This window comes from Loxodonta africana, chromosome 22 (assembly GCF_030014295.1).
Source record: "Loxodonta africana isolate mLoxAfr1 chromosome 22, mLoxAfr1.hap2, whole genome shotgun sequence".
In the NCBI taxonomy this organism is placed as follows: Eukaryota; Metazoa; Chordata; class Mammalia; order Proboscidea; family Elephantidae; genus Loxodonta; species Loxodonta africana.
In genome coordinates this window covers 26,754,855-26,768,204 of record NC_087363.1, presented here as the reverse complement: position 1 = coordinate 26,768,204, position 13,350 = coordinate 26,754,855, and the positions used below count along the sequence as shown (strand labels likewise).

General features: G+C 42.9%; 1 protein-coding gene across 4 annotated transcripts in view; it reads left to right on the top strand.

The window, feature by feature from the left end:
* The window catches only part of LOC100660478 (C-C chemokine receptor type 3), a 179,778-nt gene that overhangs the window by 69,559 nt on the left and 96,869 nt on the right, over positions 1 to 13,350 (top strand). For 2 of the 4 annotated variants that reach the window (XM_023547788.2, XM_023547789.2), the window contains exons 2-3: positions 5,014 to 5,218; positions 6,913 to 7,045. The exons of the other annotated variants lie outside the window; for them this stretch is intronic. The gene's annotated coding sequence lies outside the window, so the exon portion shown is untranslated. The remainder of the gene's footprint in view (positions 1 to 5,013; positions 5,219 to 6,912; positions 7,046 to 13,350) is intronic. 4 annotated transcript variants of the gene reach the window in all.

Below are 13,350 nucleotides of genomic sequence, written 5' to 3'. Positions count from 1 at the left end.
ATCAATCAATATGATTATGTGAACATTTCTTTTTTGCCTTATTAATGATTTATTTTTTAATATTGAACCAGGCTTGTGTCTATGGAATGAGGCCCACTTGGTCATGGCATATGGTTCTTTTTATATATTGATAAATTCTTTTGCTAATATTTTGTTAAGAATTTGCATCTATATTTTGTTTTCTGGAGTCGTCAGACTGTAGGTGGTATTTAGAATATGAGACTGGACGAGAACACGCAGGAAGCGGTATAAATAGAGAAGAGTGACTTAGAGAGTCGTTTGCTGAACACCTTCTTCCCTTTTCACGTGGTCTTTGGCAATTGAGCTGAAGAGAGTATGTTGTTACAAAATCGGAGTTACGGATGTGCCTTCCCAGTGGGCCACTTAGCCAGGTGCTGTTGAGGTGATTGTGGCTCCTGGAGACCCCACATGTGTAAAAGTCAATCTTTGTCCATAGGTTTTTCAACGGCTGATTTTTCTGAAGTAGAACTCTAGGCCTTTCTTCTGAGGCACCTCTGAGCGGACTCTACCCTCCAGCCTTTTGGTTAGCAGCCAAGCACATTAACCATTTGTGCTACCCAGTGACTCCTATGGGCCATTTAAGCTTTAATTTATTCTATTTTTATAAACTGTACCCCTGTGTATCAGCTAGCTGATGTGAGCTTTTTTTTTTAAATTGTGCTTCAGATGAAGGTTTACAGAGCAAATTAGTATCTCATTACACAGTGAACACACATACTGTTTTGTGACACTGATTGCCAACACCACGATGTGTCGACAATTTCCCCTTATCAACCTTGGGTTCTCCTTTATCAGCTTTCCTGTCCCCTCCTGCCTTCTTGTCCTTGCCCCTGGGTTGGTGTGCCCCATTAGGTCAAGTTTAGTTTTATGGGCCTATCTAATCTTTGGCTGATGGGTGAACCTCAGGAGTGACTTCAATACTCAGTTCAAAGGGTGTCCAGGGGCCATACTCTCAAGAAGTTGCATCTATATTAATGAAGAATATTGCTTTGTAGTTTTCTTCATTGTACTTTCTCTGACTTTGGTATCAGGGAATACTAGCTTCATAAAATGAATTGGAAAGTGTTTTCTTAGCTTCTTTTTTCTGAAAAATGAAGAACAAACATTTCATGGCTTGAAATGGCAGAGCCAGGATGTGAATGCATGGTTTCTGATTACAGATCCAGCTCTCTTGGGTGCTGAGCGCCCAGCTAAAGTTAGAAATCACAAACCTGTGGTGTCACCATTTCTCACATCTGATTGAATTTCTCCAGCAAGTTGAGCATAAAAACAGAGATGTGGAATTGCTAAACAGAGCCAGGGTTGGCATTTTGTCAGGCAGGTATATAACAGAAAGGTAAATATGTGGATTGTATTGGCCAGAGAAGGACCAAGGTAATGACCATGTGGATAAAGAATTGGCTAAAGAATCAAGTCAAAGCAGCAAGGGGCTGATAATATTCTGGTTGGTCTAAGCTGCCGGAGATCTTGATGGGGTGGAGAAACAGGTAGCAGTGGTATCAATTCGGGTGTGAGAGAATAGGAAGTATAGGAAGTTGTGGTTAGAGATGGTGATGTTAAAGATTTCTAGGTAAGACAGATCCTGGAGGTGACAAGGTTTGGTGTGTGGGTGGCTGAAAGTTAGGGGGGTGGGGAGGGAGGCAAAGGATTCAAGGCCAAGAAACCCAAGGGTGGAAAGGTAAAGTCACTTGCCCAAGATCACACAGCTTGTCACTGGGAGAGACTCAGGATCCAGAAAGTCTCTGGTGAATGTGGGGGCAAGACCAAGGGGACAGGGAATGGTGGGGATGAGGAGGGAGGGCGGTGGTACCGGCAGATCACATGATTCACAAGAGAGAAGCTTTTTACCAGCATATGGAAGAGTAATGTCTTGGAAGCAAAATTAGGGTGGAAGGAAGACGCTGACCCCACGTCTGCAACTATTCATTCCTAGACTTTTCAGGTACCTCTAGTGCCCTGGTGGAACAGTAGTTAAGAGTCATAGCTGTTAACCAAAATGTCGGCTGTCTGAATCCACCAGCTGCTCCTTGGAAACCCTATGGGGCAATTCTACTCTGTCCTACAGGGTTGCTATGAGTCAGAATCGACTCGACGGCAACGGGTTTGGTGTTTGGTTTGGACACACTGTAGTTGATACTGGGGACATTGAGAGAAAAGACAGAAGAAATAAGTCCTGCTCACAGGAAAGCCACAGTGTTCAGCAGGAGAGGCAGGCACGTGGTCACCTCTACAACACAGAGTGACCGCTGGTGTTTGGAACCTCTAGGGTAACTGGCCTGGCTGAGGGAGGGACTGTGCTGGTGAGACCTGAGACCCACAGAGAAAGTGGTACTTAGCTTTGAAGGAACTCCACCAGGTGGGCACGAAGGAGCGAAAGGGCCTGGTTGAGAACGAGCCCGGTGCCTTCAGAGGCCTCCAAGTGGCCTGGCTGGGGAGCACTCGGGGCTTGAGGGCAGGCAGGGGCTAGATCCAAAGTGCCTTACAGGCCACGCTAGGTCACGTCTGCACCTTAGCCTGAGTGTCATATGTGGAGTAGAAAGACACAGAACAACTTGCATTTCAGAAAATGTGAAAAAGCAGATGATAAAAACCAAAATACGCCATGATCACAATGATGTTAACCGCATTACTAGACCGGAACATGTGAAAATAAACAGCCGGGTGAGTAGAGGATTATGTTTATTTCCTTTTCAGGAAGTTACCTTTATTAAGACCAGCACACTGTTTTTACAACAAAATATGGTTAAAATAAAAAGGGAGGAAGCTCAGGGTTACCAGAATCAGATTTTCCTGCCTGGAAAGAAGTCACAAGAAAACAATACAGAACAGCTACTCAGTGTTTGCCCTTCTCTCTTGGGCGTCCCCAGGCGTGACCGCTCCTGGGAACTTCCTGATCTGAAGGAGAACTGTGGTGTGGAGAAGGCACCACGGGCAGAGCTAGAGGAACCAGAAAGCAAACAGAGCCTAATGGGGCCAGCTGCAGAAAGGCGAAGGGCTCTGGGGTACATAGACTCACCTGCCTACAGAGAAGCGTGAACTAGGAAAGGCTGAGGGCTGTTTGAGAAGAAAGATGACTGAAGAGTTGACTGAAGAGATGGCCAACTGAATGCAAATGAATGATCCCAGATTAGAGGGGGATCATGGGAAAGCATAGCCCACAAATGACTTTGTCAAGACAATTAGCAAAATGTGAATATGGGTTATAGATTATGTATAGATTGAGAGAGGGAGGATGATAAAATGAATTGAGCAAAATATTAACCATTGGTACATATAGTAGTTCTTAGAACTATTCTTGAAACTTCTGTGTAAACTTGAAATTACATCAAAATTAAAACTTACAAAGAAACAAAGAAAGGGTTCCAGGTTGGATTCTGTTTCAGGCCAGAGTATAAACCAGGGTGAGAATAAACTAACCTCTGTGAGGGGAGCAACACAACTAATACGGGTTTTTGTTTGTTTGTTTGTTTGTTTTCTTTAGAATCATCCTCTGTAGAAGATTAACTTAAATGTATTCTGTGACTGTGACTAATAACTGATTATCATGTCATTTTGTTTATGCTATTTTTTTTTTTAATTTTTTTAACAAAGAGAAATTTATTTTCTCACAGTCTAGTGGATTACAAGTCCAAATTCAGGGCTTTGGATCCAGGGGAAGGATATCTCTCTCATTCAGCTCTGGAAGAAGGTCCTTGTCCTCAATCTTCCCATGCCCCGGGCCCAAAGGACACATTCTGCTCCAAGTGCTTCTTTCTTGGTGGTATAAAGTCCCCCTTGTTTATGCTATTTTAAAACAGAGCTTACCTTATGTATTAATTTTTGGCCAGAGGCTTCCAGAATGAAGGTCAGCTGGGAGCAATTTTTCTTAAACCCAGAAACCTTTACTCAGCGATGTGAACATGGCAGCAAGGAGAATATGATCACTCTTGGGGAGGGTGCAACAGTGCCTTATGTGGCCAGGTGAAAACTGCATCTCCTGGGACCTCTTGGTGTATGGAACTTCACAAAGAGGGAGAACCATTTTATACAAGAAGCTAAAAACCTTGGGTGGGAGAGGGATGGCAGATATTAAAAGCTGAGAAAATCCAGCAGAGTGGCCTAGCATGAGGAAAGGTTAAGAGCTCCAAGGGCAAACTCACCAGGGGGAAGGAGGTCTGAGCTGAATGTAGGAGACTAAGGCTTTGGTAGAGTCCCTGGGTAGTACAAAAGGATAGATGGTAGGTTCTTGTCCACCCAGAGGTAGCTTGAAAGAAAGGCCTAGCAATCTACTTCCAAAATCAGCCATTGAAAACCCTATGGAGCACACAGTTCTATTCTGATACAGATGGGGTTACCATGAGTCATAGTTGACTCAAAGGCAACTTAGAAAAAAGGTTTTAGTGGGGTTCAGAGTAGTGATTCTGGAATAGCATTTTTTTTTTTTAAGGCTAGCAGCCCCTGGACCAGCGAATCTGGCGTGGTGTCACTCCTGCATGAGTTGAAGGAGCTCTGGTCTTGGAGGGCAATAGGTGACACCTCTATGGTGTCAGATGCTCTGGAATGAGAGTGTCACCTGATCAGCAGGCAAATGTCCATGGGGCTGTACCAGTCCCTGCTTCAATAGTGACCTGCAGACTAATGGTGGACAACCCCATCCAGTTGTTTCCTAGCCTGTGTTTGCAAGAAGAACTAGAACTTTTCAAGCCCTCAGGACTCTTATACAATTTGAGGAGGAGGTCTCAGAAGGGAGACACTGTGCGTGAGTCATTTTGAATTATCGCCATATTTTTACATGAATAACGTGAACCCACAAAAACATGGAAAAAAATTGGCATAGCAGCACTTGTGAAAGTACCTCACAGGGAGAGTGTCTTTGGGAAACAAATGTAGGAGGCACACGTTATTTGCGTAAAACATAATTGGTGCAAGTAAGAAAAAGAAAAGACATTGTCTTTGTACTCTGCTGTAGATAATCTCTAATGGCACTCACCATCCATTCGTACCTCCCTCTAGGCACATGTTACTCCCCCATCAAGGGATGGGGTGTGTTTCCACTTCCTCAATTCTGGCCGGGCCCTGTGACTGCTGTGACCATATGTGGAAGAAGTGATGTCCTGCAACTTCTGAGCCCAGGCCTTAAGAGGACTGGCAGCTTCTGCTTCTTCATCTTGGAATAGTCACTCAGGGACACTCCCTTTGGAATCCAGCACCAGATTAGGTGAGAAGCCTAGTGGAGAGGCCATGTGGAAGAGAGCTGAGGCTCTGGCCACAGCCCCATCTCAGCTCCCAGCAGACAGCCAGCACCAATTTGCCAGCCAAGTGAGGGAAGCCATTTTAGACTTTCCAGCTGTCGTGGCCCCACCAATACCACATGAAGCAGAAGAGCCACCCAGTAAACCCACAGAATCCTGAGAGATAATACATGGTTTTGAAAGCCACTAAGTTTTAGAGTGTGAGTGTGTGTTTTAATGTGGTAATTGATAATGAAAACATACCCTACACTGGTTAGGTGGATGAAGCAGGGATTATAAAGAACTATAATTGACTAGATCGCATAATGGGCAGCTTTAGGCTTAGCCGATTGTGTCTGAGGCCGTTTTTATCTTCCCACAAAGCCTCAGGACATCCTTGATCGCTACTCCCCTGTCTACAGCTTCCTGAACCTTTGACCCAGAAACCCCAACATCTCAGTACTGAAAAGGGCCTTAGAGTTTATGTAGTCCAATGTCTTCATCTTGTAAGCGGAGAAACTGAGGCCCAGGGAGAGAAAATGACTTGCTCAGGTCACAAAGCTGGTGGTATAGCTAGATGGAGGACCAAGTCTTCCAAAACCACCCTTTTCCTTTGTCTCTCTCATAATTAGAAAGGTTGGCATTTATTGACTTCATCCTACCTGCCGTATACTCCACATGTATTGCCTCCTTGAACCCTGCCCCCATGAAGCTCTTCATCCTCCATGGTCAATGCTGTGGTCAGATGAGGAAACTAAGTCACAGGGTGGGTTCTGAATCCTGGTTTTACCTTCCTGGCATATCTTTGGATAAGTCAATTTACTGGCCTGTAGCACTTACGAGTTACGCGAAATTTTCTTTCACCCGTGAGATTGAAACACTACAGCCTCTCCGCCTTCACTTCCTCACAACATTATTGGGAAAGGAGATGGCAAAACAGATTGCCACCAAGACTGTGACATGCTGCACGATTATCAAGAAATAGGGACACTTTTTAATTTTTTATTTAATGGGCTTGTCTAATCTTTGGCTGAAGGGTAGACCTCAGGAGTGACTTCATCAGTGAGCTAAACAGATGTTTGGGGGCCATACTCTTGGGGTTTCTCCAGTCTCTGTCAGACCAGTGGGTCTGGTCTTTTGTGTATGTGTGAGTTAGAATTTTGTTCTACATTTTTCTCCAGCCCTGTCTGAGACCCTCTCTTGTGAGCCCTGTTAGAGCAGTTGGTTATGGTAGCCAGGCACCACCTAGTTATGCTGGACTCAGTCTGGTGGAGGCTGTGGTAATTGTGGTCCATTAGTTCTTTGGACTAATCTTTCCCTTGTGTCTTTGATTTTCTTCATTCTCCCTTGCAGGAAATCGGAACACTCTTATTAACAAGATGTGATACTTGGCAAGTGCTAAATCATAACTCATGTTTAATTGCATTGGTTTTAAAGCAAGATCTTAAGATAAGGCTCCTTCTTGAGGTTTTCCCCCCCCCCTTTTGCTTCTCAGATGGTAAACATAACACATTTCAAAGAGACAACTTCTCTCTCCCGTTGTGCTGAAGATTCTAGTTGAAGGGTATGGATTTGAATGGTTATATTTCCCCAGCACTCTGACTTCTGGCCAGAGTTAATACTTAAAATACCTCCCAGAGGAGGAGAGGGGAAGAACATGATGGCTTTTTTTTTTTTGCAGATGAGGCACCAGAGCACCACAGGTGGCAATTCGCAGATCCTTGCCCATCTTCTAGGCATCTCCCTGGGCTTCTGGGTAAAGCCACACAGCCTAGAAGATTGGGGCCACCAGACAGCCATGACCTCCAGCCTTGGTGGGTTCTTGGAGCTGCCCAGCAACGCTTCTGAATTTCCCATTCTGTACGCCTTGCATTTCAAACCTTCTCACTCACTAGAATTCTCTAGCCACCCCCTCCCAGCAGGTGACCCCATCATTTATTTCATCAAGAGAATAGAAGCCACCAGGATAGAACACTTTTAGCTTCTTGCCAGAAATCCTCTCTCTCACCTGCATTTTCACCCCTCCTAGCCTCGTTCTAACTGTGCGCCTGGCAAAGGTGAATCCTGCCCACTCCTGCTCTCTTCTACAAAGACTTTGCTCCACCAGTTTTGCCCCCATCTTCTGGCTCTTCCCGTCTCTGTGCAGATCTTTTCCATGTGATAAAGTCTTTCCCTGATCCCCTGAGCTGCTTGCCCTATCTCTCTCCTTCTCTTCACAGCGAAACTTCTTAAAACCATCTGCATGTTCTACATTCCCATTTACCCCTCAACCTGCTAAAATCTGACACCTGCCTCATATCCCACTCAAGCTCATCTCTCCATGATCACAAATAGCCCCCTTGTTAAGCCTACTGGGCCTCCTCTTACTTAGTTCTTTAGCTCCACTGGACACCTCTAACCACCTCTTGTTTCCTGAAATGCCCTGTTTTCTTAGCTTCTAGAAAACTGCCCTCTGTTAGTTTTCCTCCTGCTTCTCTGGTTGTCCTGTCACAGTATTTTCCTTGGCCTGGCTTTAGAAGGTTGTTTTTGCCTTGACATCTGGCCTTTTCTCTTCTTGCTCTTCACACTGCCTCTGGATCAGCAGTCCAACCAGGGGCTAGGGAGGAAATGTCCATGAGTGAGGCAGGCTGTTTGTGATAACAGGGAGCTGCGGGGACCAGAGCAACCCAGGGAGTGTGTGTCCAGTGGAAAGGTGGCAGCAGCTACTTGGCCCTAGCAGATGACTGCCAAGAGCAGATGTCGCCAAACTTTTTCAGTAAAGGACTAGAAAATATGTATTGCAGGCCAATAAGTTCTCTGTTGCATATTCTTTTTTTGTTTTGTCTTGTTAACAACCCTCTAAAAATGTAAAAACCATCCTTAGCTCAAGGACCATACAAAAACAGGCCAAGGAGCAGATTTGGTGTGCAGGCTGACCCCTGGCCGAGATAGAATGCAAACCCAGGGTGGTCGGATCTGATTTTCCAGAGAGATCAGAACTCTGGGTTTTTGTTTGCAATCTCTTGGTTTCTAAACACAGGCATTTAGAAGCTCTTCTGCGAGTGCTGTCTCCAGGAATGTATTCGTTTCCCAGGGTAGCAAGTTACCATGGACTGGTGAGAAACCATTTTAATTCTCCTGAAATTCAGATTTCTGGTCCAGGAAGTTGGGGTGGCCCACCCAGGCCTTTCGCCCTTAGGTTTCTTTTTGACCTTTAAGCCTTTAAGGAACTGGTTTTCCTGGAATCAGCTTAAGGGCAAACGACAGCCTAATTAGCAGCTTAGCAGAGACCATTTTGCCTTAGGCATTGGGCTTTTTTGGATTATTATCCTTGTGCAGCCAGTTTCTAGAAGCAGGAACTCCAGGGTCTGACTGGAAGCTGTGTTTTAGGACATGTGGCAAGTCCTTAATGACTGCAGGAGCTCTGACTCTATCTCCTGAGAAACCAACATGAAAGGAATTTAAGTGATCTTAGGAGACCCTGCCCAGACCCCACCTATATAAGGTGTTTTCACTATGCCCTCTGCAGAGCGCCTTCCTGAAGCTGCCTGATTCGAATCGTATCTACTCACAATAAATATATCTGTTACACTGCTGTTTCTCTGCACATTTAGGTTTTTAACACTGAGTAGATTTACACAGGAAACCCTGGTGGTGTAGTGGTTAAGAGCTACAGCTGGTAACCAAGAGGTCAGCAGTTTGAATCCACCAGGAGCTCCCTGGAAACGGTATAGGGCAGTTCTACTTTGTCCAAAAGGTCTCTGTGAGTCACGTGATGGCAACGGGTTTGGTTTTGGTTGGTTTAGCTTTACACAAAAGAAATTTATAATCTCAAGTTCCGGAGGCTAGAAGTTCAAATCAACCCATTGGCCAGGCCACACCCTCTCCAAAGGCTCTCAGGGAAGATCTTTTCCTGTCCCTCCCAGCTTCTGGTAGCCCCAGGTGTTCCTTGGCTTATAGGTACATCTTCACATGACTGTTCTTCCTCTGCCTCTCTGTGTCTCTTCACCTCTTTTATAAGGATACCACTTCAGATGGAATTAGGACTCACCCTACTCCAGTATGACTTTCTGATGACTTAACTGATAACAAAGTCATCTTTACAGGTACCAGGAGTAGGACTTCAACGTATCTTTTTGGAGGACACAATTCAATCCATAAAAATCTGCCCACAGCCCCCTGAAATGTGGCACATCCAGAACAGAATTTGCTGTTGTCCCTTCCACCCCCAGTCCTAAAGCTGGGTTCAGGATCTTGACAAATGGCAATGCTCTCAATTAAACTGCCAGAAACAGGTACCTGGGAGTCTCCGTCTTCCACACTCACCTGATCAATACAGTCCTGCTTGTTCTTCTAAATACCTGTCTATGTGACTCTGTTCTCACTGACGCTCTTTATGGTGGGTCACCATCATCCTATGCCTTGAGGACCGCAGCTCCCTCTCTTAATCCTTTCTGTAGCCAGAATGATCTTTCTAAAATGCAAAGCTGATCACATCAGTCCCAAGTTTAAGACTCATTTGCAGAGTGGGTGAAGTCCAAACACCTCGGTGTGGTTTACTAGTGTTTTTATGGTCTGGTGCCTGCTGAACTCTCCAGGCTCCTCACTGTCCCTGCTCACTCCTGCCACACTCTATGCTCTTATCTTTGTGGGTTATTTCCGGTTCCCTAAATGAGCCAAGCTCTCTCTCGCTTCCAGGTCTTTGCACCTGCTTTTCTCTCTGCCTGCCATGGCCTTTACTCCTCCCCCACTTGCTGCCCTAGTCTTCTTTATACTTTATTTGAGAGGTCACACCTCTAAAAAGCCTTCTCAGACATCCTCACTAACTCCTGCCAGCTTGTATCACATTATTCTTCTTTGTTTAATATAACAGCTTTATTGAGGTATTGGAACCCTGGTGGCTCAGTGTTTAAAATCTCGGCTGCTAAGAAAAAGACAATTTGAATCCACCAGCAGCTCCTTGGAAACCCTATGGGGCAGTTCTGCTCTGCCCAGTAGGATCTCTATGAGTCAGAATTGCCTTGATGGTAACTGATTTTTTAAACTGAGACATTATTTACCCATATATGAAGAGTGCAATGTGCGTTTTTTGTACATTCACAAAGTTATGCAGCCACCACCACGATCAATTCAGACCTTTCTCCTAACTCGCCAAAGAAACTCTGTACCCATTAGCAGTCACTTCCCATTTCCTCCACCTAACCACTCACCCCCATCCTTGCCCTAGCCTTATAAGTAGGGATCAAAGGGTTTGGTTTTTGGTTTTAACCAAACCCGTTGATTCCTACTCATATCGACTCTATAGGACAGAGTAGAACTGCCCTATAGGGTTCTCAAGGCAGTAGCCTGTATGGAAGCAGACCACTACATCTCTCTCCCACGGAGCGGCTGATGGTTTTGAACCACCAACCTTCTGGTTAGCAACCAAGCACTTAACCACTGTGCCACCAGGGATCCTTTGCCCTAGCCTTAGACAACCACTAATCTACTTTCTGCCCCTATACATTGACCTATTCTGGACATTTCACATAAACGGAATCATGCGATACGTGGCCTTTTGTGACTATCTTCTTTCTCTTAACATAATATTTTCAAGGTTGATCTATGTTGTGTCATGTATTAATTAGTAATCATTTTTATTGGTGAATAATATTCCATTGTATGTATATATATAAAGTTTTATTTACCCATTCATCAGTTGATGGACATTTGGATTGCTTTACTTTTTGGCTATTCTGAATATTGTCGCTACAAACATTAATGTACAAATTTTCGTGTGGGTGTATATTTTCATTTATCTTGGGTATACTAAAAAAAATTTTTTTTTTTTTTATACATCTAGGAGTAGAATTACTGGGTCATATGTTAACTCCGTATTTAACATTTTGAGGAACTATCAGAGTGTTTTCCAAAAAGGCTGCACCATTTTATATTCCCACTAGCAGTGTATGAGGATTCCAATTTCTCCACATCCCCTCCAACATTTGTTATGATCTGTCCTTTTTATTAAAACCATTAGTGGGTGTGAAGTGGTGTCTCATTGTGGTATTGATTTGCATTTCCCTGGTGGCTGATGTTAATGCATCTTTTCATTTGTATATCTTCCTCGGAGAAAGTTCTCTCAGATCCTTTGCCCATTTTAAAGTTGGATTATTTGTCTCTTTATTATTGAGTTGTAAGAGTTTTTTTTATATATTCTAGATACAAAGCTCTTATAAGATGTATAATTTGCAAATATTTTCTCCCATTCTCTGGGTTTTATTTTCACTTTCTTGATGGTATCCTTTGAAGCACAAAAGTTTTTAACTTTTATGAAGTCTAATTTATTTTTTCTTCTGTGACTTTTACTTTTGGTGTCATGTCTTAGAAGACTTTGCCTAATACAATGTCACAAAGATTTACTCCTATGTATTTTTTAGGAGTTTTATAGTTTTAGCTCTTACATTAAGGTCTAATGATCCATTTTGAGTTAATGTATAGCATAGAGGATGGGTCTGATGTCACTCTTTTGGATATCCAGTTGTCCCAATACCATTTGTTGAAAAGACTGTTCATTCCTCCATTTAATTGTCTTGATACCCTTGTCAGAAATCAATTGACTGTAATTTGAGGGTTTATTTGTGGATTTGCAGTTCTATTCCATTGACCTATATGTCTTTCATTATACCAGTACCACACTATCTTGATTATTGTAGCTTTGTAACAAGTTATGAAATTGGGAGGCATGAGTCCTCCAACTCTGTACGTCTTTAACAGGATTGTTTTGGCGATTCTGGATGCTTTGGATTCCCATATGGATTTTGGGATCAGCTTGCCAATTTCTGCAAAGAAACTGGGTGGGATTTGGACAAGGATTGTATTGAATCTTTAGATCAATGTTGGCAGTATTGACATCTTAACAGTATTAAGTTTTGTGATTCATGAATATAGGATGTCTTTTTATTTATTTAGGTGATTCTTAATTTCTTTCAACAATGTTTTGCAGGTTTTGGGGTATAAGTTTTGCGCTTCTTTTATTAACATTATTCCTAAGCAATTTGATCTTTTTGATGTTATTGTAAATTGAATTATTTTCTTAATTTCACTTTTGTATCGCTCATTGCTAGTGTATGAAAATATAATTTATTTTTACATATTGATACTATATCCTGAAACCTTGCTGAACTTGTTGATTTGTTCTAATAGCTTTTTAGTGGCTTCCTTAGGAATTTCTATATACAAGATCATGCCATCTGCTAAAAGAATAGTTTTAATTTTCCTTTCCAATTAGGGTGCCTGTTATTTCATTTTTCTTACCTAATTTCCCTGGCTAGAATTTTTTTAGAACATGAAGTACAATGTTGACTAGAAGTGGTGAGAAAAGACATCCTTGTCTTGTTCCTGACTTTAAGGGGAAAACATTCAGTGCTTCATTAAGTATGATATTAGCCGTGGGTTTTTCACAGATGCTCTTTATTAGGCTGAAGAAGTTTACCTCTCTTCCTACTTTGTGAAGTATTTTTATTATGAAAAGGTGTTGGATTTTGTCAAATGCTTTTTCTGCATCTATTGAAATGACCATGTGGGTTTTGTCCTTTATTCTGTTGATATGATGTATTATGTTAATTGATTTTTGGGTATTAAACCAACCTTGCATTCCTGGAATAAGGCTCACTTGGTCGTGATGTATATTTATTTTTATATATTGTTGGATTAACTTTGATAGTATTATGCTGAGGATTTTTGTGTCCACAGTCTTTTCTTGTGATATCTTTGTCTGGCTGTGGTGTCGGGGTAATACTGGCCTCATAAAATAAGTTGGGAAGTGTTTCTCCTCATCTATTTTTTGGAAAAGTTTGTGAAGAGTTGGTATTAATTCTTCTTTAAATGTTTTCCTGGAGTGGGAAATTCTCAATGCGCTCAAGAATGAACAAGGGAATGAACAAGGAGACCTGTGGCTGAATGTAGAGTATGAAAGGGAGTGTGGTAAGTAATGAGCTCATTCTACCTGAATGAGATTGGACACCACTGAAGGGTTGTATATGGTCAGATTTACATCTTACCCAGAGCCTCTGGCCTCTGTGGGGAGGATGGACTGCAGGGAGGGAAGAATAACACCATGGAGATCAGTTAAGAGGATTTTGCTGTGATCCAGGAGAGA